This window comes from Myotis yumanensis, unplaced genomic scaffold, assembly GCF_028538775.1.
Source record: "Myotis yumanensis isolate MYYU_CA2020_CCGP unplaced genomic scaffold, mMyoYum1.0.hap1 SCAF_4, whole genome shotgun sequence".
Lineage (NCBI taxonomy): Eukaryota > Metazoa > Chordata > Mammalia > Chiroptera > Vespertilionidae > Myotis > Myotis yumanensis.
In genome coordinates, this window is record NW_027223755.1 from 32,844,842 (window position 1) to 32,853,992 (window position 9,151).

Consider the following 9,151-nt stretch of genomic DNA (forward strand, 5'->3'; position numbering starts at 1 on the left):
ACAGGAGGCACAAGTATAATGGGAAACTCGTCTGTGAGTTAAAGGGAGAGTGTAAATGAATCTAACGAGCAGAGCTAAAAACTTTGATGCCTACCAACTCCAAGGCCAGAGCCACAGATGTGCCCAAACATGCAGTGATTTGGACTAAACCAATGGATCAACTTAATGGAGCAATTCGACTGGACAATTTCATTTCAGGTGGTAGTTTTGTGGCACCCAAACTCCCTAGGCAATTTCCACAACTTAGATAACACTTCCTCAGAGATTTAGCAGCCCTCTCACTTTATGGATGAAGGCATTAGGCTGTTACATATCACAAAGTTCATGGTAATGGAATGATCAAATTAATTCAAATTAGTTCAGCTGTGAATGGTATCCTTACTTCCAAAGATAGCCTGAAGCACTGGGGGGAAATTCTGAAATGAAAATAACATGAAGTTACAGAGGATTTAATGTGTTGCCCCTGCAATCTTATTTAACAGCTTCGTTAGAGAACCATAAGCAAGAATAAAAATTAAGGTCATAAAACTTGGAAAGGATAAAGTAAATTTGAAGTCACTAAATTAAAAACAAAGAGCATCATGAGAGAAATTCCAAAGAGGAAAAGCCCAGAAACAATAAATAAGTTAAATTCAAGAGGGTGTCCTAGCTTTGGCTCAGTGGATAGAACACTGGCGTGTAGGCTGAAGGGTCCTGGGTTCCATTCCGGTCAAGGGCACATGCCCGGATTGGGTGCTCAATCCCCAGTAGGGGGCATGCAGGAGGCAGCCTATCAATGATTCTCTCTCGTCGATGTTTCTATCTCTCTCTCCCTCCCTCTCTGAAATCAATAAAAATTATATATATTTTAAAAAGAGGGTATGATAGAAACACATGAGTCTAAGAGGAAGTAAACTCTCAAGCCTAGCCAGATATCTTACAATGGAAGTCAGAACAGTTCTAGCAAGAGAACCAGAGGTTAATTTGCAACATGATACGGTGGTACACTCATTCAGTGTTGTCTGGGCTGCTGAACGGAAAGTTGCCCATTCTGTACAATTTTGATAAAAGAGCCAGTTAGTTCATGAGAATGTGACGGCTCTATCTGCACCTGTATCTCCCTCCTGCTTCCTGTTGCTGTCAGCCAGCTGGCTCCAGCCACCATTGTCCATGGGTAGAGACATAGTCCCTTAAGCCTGGCCCTCCCAACTGAAAAAGCAGTGACAACAGAGTCTGTGAATTTGGAATGTATGCAAACACAAGGGGTGGATTCAAACTCCAGTGCTTTCCTTGAAGCTGGTCCTCTGAATATGTTTGTTTTGCTCGCTTGGCTTGCCCTGCTCCATCAGAACTGCAATTTTTTAAAAAGAAAAGAAAGCAATACTTGAGGAACAGTGCTGTAATGCAAAGGAAGGCAGTTTTAATGGTGGAATTTCAGATTTGTGACAGATTCATGGGAGTAGTACACTTGGGCAAAGACTAAGTGGCACTTCTAGATATGTCCCCAGAGATAATTGTCTTTCTTGCTTATGCAGGAGCCTGCTGCCTAGATACTAATGCAGAATGGTAGGCGATTATCAAGTTGGGAAGATAAAGCTGTGCTCTCTATGTCTTTCTATGTTGGCCTGTTCTACTGTGTTAGAACCTGTATGTCATTAGTCACAATTATCTACTGTCTATGCAAAAGTCAGTGCCTAAAATAATCCTCCATCCCTACCCACTACCAAACAGTATTTCCCTCTCAACAAGATTGGGAAAGTGTATAGCCAGGGGAAGGTTTGGGAGCCTGCAACCCTGTCCTCCAGAGGAACTCACTGGGGGGCTTTGTACCCTCAGGAGGTATCACAAAAGGCCCAGGTCTCCTGAGGAGGCCCCAGGAGGCGGACAGGGCCTCAGGAGATAGAGGAGTTGAGAAGGCACCATTGGCAAGCATGACCTCCCCTTTTAGCTGAGTTTGGATGAGTCTACATTGAAAACTTGGGTTCTTCTGGCTTCCTAAGAGCCAACCGCATCCTAGATATTATCTATCACACAAGACACACATTTCAAGAGTTAAAGGACAGTTTATTCCTTGTCATGTTCTTTGTGCCCAGGCTGCCCCCCCTGCAGTGATTACCGCAGCTAAGGAATGCTCTCACTAATCACTGCTTCATTCTGTAACTCCAAACAAGTTAATATCATTTCTAAGATAATTTCCTCAAGTCCACACACTCCCTAGGGCCATATAGTTTCTCGATTGCCTTTGATTCCATTTTCAAGCTTCTTTCCTTTCCCATCAGTGGACAGTAATTCTAAGACCACTCAGATTAAATGAAGGCAACCCTGCATATCATTTGTGATCCTAAAAGTTATATAAAGCTTTTGAGGCCAGCAAATGTCAGACTCTCATTTCAACAAGAGGATAGAGGTGTAAGAATAAATGTAACAAGATTGGTCCCTTGCAAGGTGTTGGAGGAAGGTCAACAGAAGGCAGAAGGGCAGAAATTGTTGCTTCAAAGTATATTATTTATTATACTTTACACTACAGGTAGGGTCAGGCTTCCAGGCTTCATTCGTATGGTCAACTTCCACAGAACAATCACACATACTACTTTCGGGTTTTCGTGATATGCCATTGTTGGAAACACAAACATGGCATATTGCTATGTAAGGGAGAAAAAAGGCAGACAATAAAAAAAAATTACAGGCAAGCAGACAGGAGCAATTATTGTTTAAAGCAGCCAAACAGCATTGTGAAGCTTATTTTTTATTGGGGCAGGATGAATCCAGGCATGAAAAAAGACAGAGTAAAATGCTTTCATTTTTTCAATGACAGCATGACACTATTTGGCACCAGTGACACAATTCCTCATCAAGTAACAGTCCTGCTTGAGATATTTGTAGCAGAAATGGCCAGGGAGTCCCTCTCTTCTATTAAACCTGCCTTTTATCTCCTTTGTGGCCTTGCTGTGAGTTGACTGTGCGCTCACCACAGCTTTTGCTTATCATACAATGGGGTTGATAGTACTGTCTCAGTTTCTGATTGAGTTTTGCTAAATCTCATAATCCTGGGACCAGTTCAGTTCTGACAGTTCAGTTCTCATTGATTTTATAACTGGTCCAAAAGGGGCTGACCTCACTGAAGACGGGGTCACATTGCCCTTTACGTACAGAAGTTGATGACTCTGTCTAGGGTGTGATGTCATGAACCCTAACAAGCCAAACCTGCCTCCCCCACCAGCCCTCGGCAGTACCTCAAATTCCCACCATTCAAGTGACCCATTTCAGTGAGTTACTCTGCACCTCCAGCGTATTACCTGTGAGGTGACAAGCTACATCTCTCAGATTAGCATTAACGAGTTTCCCAAATGAGGGAGCCAGTCACCCAGGAGAAGCCGGATGTAAGGAAAGGCAGCTCTCTCAGGCTGACCTAGTCTAGAGTGTGTTATTTACCATATCTGTGGCTCAGTTTTTCTATCTGGAAAAAAGGGCTTCTTTTTGGATAATAGATTTGGCAACATTTTAAAACACTTTAAAACCAAATACCATTAAAAACTAATAAGTTATTGCTGTATTTCTTCTCTACTTTGGTTTCCTCTTCTGAAGCTAAGTCAGGTTCTCAAACTTTAGAGTGCACTGGAATCACCTTGCGGGCTTGTTACAACATTCCTGGGCCCCAACCTCGGGGTTTCTGATATAGCAGATATAAGGTGGAACCTGATAACCTGAATTCTGTAAAAAGGTTTCGGGAGAAGCTGATGCTGTTGGTCCAGGGACCACACTTTGAGAGCCACTGCTCTAATAGATAAGAATGGATTTCCTGGGCCATACTTCACAGCGAGGTATGAAAAGGAAATGAGTATACTCCTAGTTATTCCAAACATTTGTGTCGCATACCAATTCCTACAAAATTACTCTATAAACTGCACTTGACCATCAGCAAAGCCTAGGGTCAGTTACGATGCCAAAAGAGGCATCATTACAATCCTCAGAATCTCCTGTAATTTGGGCAGAAGGGTTATATAATAGAAAGACAGCCTCTAAAATGAGTTCATTATTCATGCATTCATACATTCCTTTTTCCAAAACTTTTTGAACACCACCTTATGCCAGTTATTATGACAGCAACTAGGGAAAACTCAGAATCTTTGTCTCAAGGTCTAATATGAGAGGAAAGACAAGTAATTATGAAACTGTAGCTATGATAACCAACTTTTATTTAGATATATATTAAAATATATGAAGCATTTTCATGTTGTACTTCCTGTGATCCTCACTGGATACTATTCCTGGATATTTTTTAAATTAGGAATTGGAGGCACTGAAACAATAAGTGACTTCCCCATTGTCACTCTCCTGGGAGGGGCGGAGCCAAGGTGCAACCAGGCCTTAAGATTCCAAAGCACATGCCCTTTGCCCAGCACTGCACTGCAGTTCTGATCCTGCAGCAGATGCATCCCAGGGGTCCTAAAGAACTGAAGATGAGAAGGGCTCTTCTCCAGGGGTCTCAAAGCCTGTGGGAGAAATGAAAGTGGCAGGATTTGATGGGAAAAAAGTTGCCTTGGCTAGAAAAAAGGAAAAACTGCCCTCCAAAGGACCTTAAACCATGTCTCTTGAGCAAATGTTATTTAAAGTTGTGTCTTCAAAATTCCCTGTGTGTTTTAGTCCATGAAATTCATTCAACTAGCCCGGCCAGTGTTGCTCAGTGGTTGAGTGTTGACTCATGAACCAGGAGGTCACTGTTCTATTCTGGTCAGGGCACATGCCGGGCTTAAGGGCCCTATCCCCAGTAGGAGTTGTGCAGGAGGCAGCTGATCAATGCTTCTCTCTCATTGATATTTCTATCTCTCTCTCCCTCTCTCTTCCTCTCTGAAATCAATAAAACTATGTTTTTAAAAAAGAAAGGGAAAAAATTCATTCAACTGTCTTTACCAACTATTTTTGCCAATTATATTATGTTCTGCATAATAGGCAGAGAGAAACACAGTTTAATTTCACTGTCAGTCCTGGCTGATGTGGTTCATTTGGTTGGAGTGTTGTTTCATACACCAAAAGGTTGAAATTGCTTTTTTCTGAGCACCCTAGTACATTCCTGTGAATCAACTTCACTGAGACTTCTCAGGTTCTGCCCTCGTTGTTCCTCTCAGACCCGCAGCCAACTCGCCCCAGATGGAACCAGAAGCTGCTTGGAAGGTGCAGGCTTCAGCGAGTCAGAAACTGGAGCAAGTGGAGAGCAAATGCCAAAGAGCTCCAGCTCCCTTGTCTTCTTTTAAAATATATTTTTATTGATTTCAGAGATGAAGGCAGGGAGAGAGAGAGAGATGGAAACATCAATGATGAGAGAGAATCATTGATTGGCTGCCTCCTACACCCCCAACACTGGGGATTGAGCCTGAAATCCGGGCATGTGCCCGGACTGGGAATCGAACCTCCTGGGATTCATAGGTCTATGCTCAACCATTGAGCCACGCTGGCTGGGCATCCCTCGTCTTTTTCATCTCAACCTAAGGAAGAAACCTGGCAATGTCATCATTCAACAAGTTGAGAGCTTTATAGCAGTGTTTGACAGAACTATAAAAGATGGTTTCTCATTAAAAGGATATGTGAAAACATATCAGAAATGTAAACAGCACTCAAACCAGAGACAATGTGTGTGCAATAAAGTAAAATGGCTAGATTCATCAGTTTTATGTGTTTTAAAGAATTATCTTGAATTAAGCACTGTTGGTTTCTCAGCTCTGTAAAAATTTGTGGATACATCTTTCCCTGTATGCATTTGTTAATTATTCACCCCAAAACTTAGATACATACAACAATAATATTAATTTCTTTCATTCTTTCTGTGAGTCAGGATTTGGGGAGTAGCTTGATTGAGTGGTTCCAGCTTGGGGATTCTTGGGAGGTTGCTGTCTGATGGTGGCAGAGACTGGGGTTCTTGATTTTTTCACTCTCATGTCTGGGGTCGGGGCTAGGAAGAATTGAGCAGGGTCTGGAAAAAATAGGACTTCTTAGGCATCTCTCTGTGTCTCTTTGTGAATCTCTTCATGGTGTCTTCAATATGGTGGCTTCAGGCTAGCCAGAATTTTTACATGGCAGCTCTGGGATCTCAAAGGTGTGTGTCCTGAACTGTATCACATTCTATAATCAAACCTTAGAAGTCACACAACAAACCTTCCTCCACGTTGTATTGGTCAAGTCTGGAAAAAAAACTGCCCAAGTTGAAGGGTACTGCCTTTTTCAACTTCATCGAGGCAGAGAAAGGAGCTGCCCAACCTCTCAACAAAGGAACGCCAACATCACATTGAACAAAGAACCTGAGAGACTCTTCATCTTTGAAAAATACAGCCCACCACATAACGATTCTTAGAATTCTACATGGACTTACTTGAAGTTTACAAATCAAATCACATCAGTAGATTTTAGTTGAGTAAATTCTGTCTGCATTTCTAATTATATCTGTGGCAGTCCCCAGCAGCTGATACAGGGCAGAGTGTTTGCTTGGTAATTATCTATGGACTAGTCGTGATGTGTTCTAGAGAGAAAAGAACTAAGTCACAGCTGGGTTCTAGTCCTTCTCTAACACAAATCATTTACTTTCCATGCTTTTACTATCTATAAATTAAAGACTGTACTAGCTCCCCTTCCTATATTTCATAGTTTAGGAAAATAATCCATATTTTCATGGACCACACAAATTTGAGGCTATAGTGAGAAACCTAAAATGGTAGCAGAACTATATTTTCTGTGCCTATGATTCCATCTATAGAGTTTCAGAAACCACAGCCCTCTTTAAAATACTCTTTATATGTTTGGAAAGTTCCAGGGTCATGATCGGCATACACTGTGCTATTTCTTTCTCTACAGTTCTTGAATCTGATGTATTAGAATAATGTTAATTATGCGTAAATGGGAAGACCAGTAGCCATCTCCATTACTACAACTTATTCATAAAGGAATGTTTTCTCATGCTCCCTAAGACTCAGTCATGGAGCTGTGGCAAAGAGAAATCTGACTAGCAAATGCCATCCTGCTTTCAAAATCATTTTTTCTCCTTTAACAACAACCCCTTGTCCTGCAATGGGACTCTCCAAGATTCTCTTAATCCCCAGATTAGTTCGGGCTTTGCTGATTTCATCTTTCATGCCAATTCCAACTGATCAGGCATAGCTGACTGGAATAACCTAGAAGACAGTCTAGGGTCAGAGGGAAAGAGTGCCTTGATCAGTTAATATCATCTGCCAAAGGCATAGGAAGAAGGGAATAGTAACGAAATCTCAGTGTTATTAAAACTATGCATGAGCAGAGCTACAAGGTGCAACAAGATTCCTAGACTGTGAGTCAAGGAGCCTGAAGATGACAAGGTGAAAGAATTGCCAAGACAGTTTGTATGGCAGCTCGGGTCATGGATTGGGGACGAGAAGACCAAAGTAGAAAACACTTTGTGACCCATGAAAATGCAAAAATGCTTTACAAATAATTTCTTTCTGATTACAAAATTAGTACGTGCTTATTCTAAAAAAGCTAGAATGGAAATTCTGCTTCATCCTGTTTCTATCCATTTAATGCTGGATTTGTTTCATGACCCAACTGGATTCACTGCCAGAATATTATATTTCCCACAAAATAAATGATCATGTGAGGTTCTTGTCAGAGTTTCTAAAAGGACAAGAAGGATTCACTGGGTTTATCAGAAAAAGGTGTTTCACTGTTTTGTGTCTCCTGGTTAAAAAAAAAAAAGTATGTGGTTAGACAAACTGATTTTCCTTTTAATAGTTCATGTGAGCAGCTCTGTCTCCTTGGCAGAGGCTCCCATTTTACTGAAGTAACCTGACAATTGTGAGTAGTTGATTAACCAAATCAATTTACAAGTCACATGTAGTGCAAGATTACCGATGAAAATAACACAATAGAAAATTTACCTGTTTCTCTATAAAACTGTTTATCAAAGACCAAATAGAAATTCCATTTACACTATTTAGGAATAAATACCTGATTTACAGCTACTACTTCCAAAGCAATGTCTCAGATAGTCTAGTGACTTATAATTCTCAAGTACTAGTACCTCTAAGACTTGATTATTATAACTAAAAATAAACACCAATACAAGAAAGGTCATCTTTTTTTTGCCCCTTTCTGTGTGCTTGCTATGTGATCTCAGGGAAAATTAGATACCCCTCTAAGCCTTAATTTTCTCATGGCTGAAATGAGTAATTAAACAAAATGGTTTCTAAGTTCCATACTAGTTCTAGCCATTTGTAAATCTATTCATTCAGAAACATTTGTGGAGGATACACCCACCTGAGCTACTATGCAGGAGCTGAGGCTGAATGGATGGGATATAAAACTAAAGAGAAGACATAAAATGAAAGAATTTCTGACCTCAAGAAGTCTATGATATAGGATATGAGGTGTCATAAAAGAGATGTAATCAATGTTGAGAAAATAAAGAGGGTAGATAATTTCATTTTAATGGAAGTTTTCAAAGATTTCATGAAGGAAAGGACAGTTGGTTGAAGAGTCTTCCAGAAAAGCTGGGATTTGGACAGACTGAAATGGAATCAGGAAAATATGTTAATTCAGCACACACAATCCATAGGTGAGTGCATTTGCAAAGTAATATATTTCCTTCCTATTCAGTTCTTGGCCTTTTCTTGGAAATTTGAATTCATGGAACTATATTTATATATAGAATATAGTTATAGAACTTTTGCAAAATTTACCAAGGTTATTTGTTAAAGTGTTCATATTTTAAAAAGAAAGAAAGAGAAAAAATAAGCATGGCCTTAGACATCTTTTTATCAGTTAATTCTTGCATTGATTTTCTGTCTTGAGACAATCACAAGCAAGACTTAGAACTGCCAATATCTCTTAATAGACAAAGACTTGAGAAAAGCAGAAGCAGGGAGAAAAGGAATTGTTAGCATTTTATATAAAGATCAACATGTGCTACTTAAAAGGAAAAACTAAACAAACAACTTGACTTTTTCTGGTTCACAAGAATGCACCTGTAGAAGGTTAAAATTTACTACATTATGTTATGGGCAAGGAAGATAAGAGTGTCACCCCTATCTCTACATATGCAACTGTGAAACCAAGACAGATTCATTTTAAATAAAACCTTGTTAGAGTGTTCCCTATAGACATACACACACACACACACACACACACACACACACACACGGATATGCATTAT